Source organism: Meleagris gallopavo, chromosome 19 (genome assembly GCF_000146605.3).
Source record: "Meleagris gallopavo isolate NT-WF06-2002-E0010 breed Aviagen turkey brand Nicholas breeding stock chromosome 19, Turkey_5.1, whole genome shotgun sequence".
Lineage (NCBI taxonomy): Eukaryota > Metazoa > Chordata > Aves > Galliformes > Phasianidae > Meleagris > Meleagris gallopavo.
The window spans coordinates 8,786,230-8,787,154 of NC_015029.2; the positions used below are offsets into that span (position 1 = coordinate 8,786,230).

The 925-nt window shown below is 52.2% G+C and overlaps 1 protein-coding gene across 14 annotated transcripts in view; it reads right to left on the reverse strand.

The window, feature by feature from the left end:
* Positions 1-925, reverse strand: part of STRBP (spermatid perinuclear RNA binding protein) — a 63,004-nt gene that overhangs the window by 61,324 nt on the left and 755 nt on the right. The window contains exon 1 of one of the 14 annotated variants that reach the window (XM_019621536.2): positions 901-917. The exons of the other annotated variants lie outside the window; for them this stretch is intronic. The gene's annotated coding sequence lies outside the window, so the exon portion shown is untranslated. Of the gene's footprint in view, positions 1-900; positions 918-925 lie in introns of those variants that run through there. 14 annotated transcript variants of the gene reach the window in all.

Below are 925 nucleotides of genomic sequence, written 5' to 3' on the forward strand. Positions count from 1 at the left end.
AAAAAAAAAAAAGATAAAAAAGACACATCCTAAACACAACCAAGAACGTAGCACAGGTTACAGGCAGCCCCGGCTGCTCTCACGGCCTTCCTCTCCCTCCCCAAACCTGCAGGAGTAACTGCAACCCATCCTTTCTAATGGTTCATCTCAGAGGCAGCCTGTCCACCTTTTGGGGGAACGCAGAGAGGCCGTGAGCAACCACCACGCACACACAAAGCAGTACACCAACAGTCCCTACAGACACGTCAGGCCTTCCTCCCGTCCCATCCCAAAAAGCTTTTCCCTGTTACGTACCAAAGGCCTCCCCTGCACGTCTCCATCTCCCTTCCTTCCTGCCAACACCAGGCCCTCCCTGCCTCCTCCACTGCTTCCTCTGGGTGCTCCAAAAACGGTTACTGCATTCTCAAAAAGAAAATCCACTAAGACCAGTTCTTCAGGGAGCCCTGCCTTCTCCGTTCTTTCCAAATTACTCCACACGAATGAAGGAGAGGATTTTAATTTTCTGTTTCTTTGTCCCCAGAGCACACAGCCACATTTCTTACAAGAGATGTGGAACACCTGACAGCAACAACATCCACCCAAGTCTTGCACCACGTTAGCTGCACTTCTTTACAGGAGGCGTAAAAATTCTATTTTAAACTTTACAGAAGAAGTCAAAGGGCGGCAGTAGGCAGCCGAGAGCCCGGCGCGGGCAGGACTGCTCCATTTCACGCCCGATTCCAGCGCTCCATTCGGTGCCATCGGGCGCAGCTCTCGGCGCAGGACATTTTCTTACTTTCCGCAAATCACACAGCGCCATTTGCAGGGGCGTGTAAATAAATAATGCCATTTCGCCAGGTAACGCGCGTTTCTACTTCAATTCGAAACTCAGGACCCCGCTCGTCCTCCCGGCTCGCTCACCGCCATAGGATCCATCGGCTTCGCG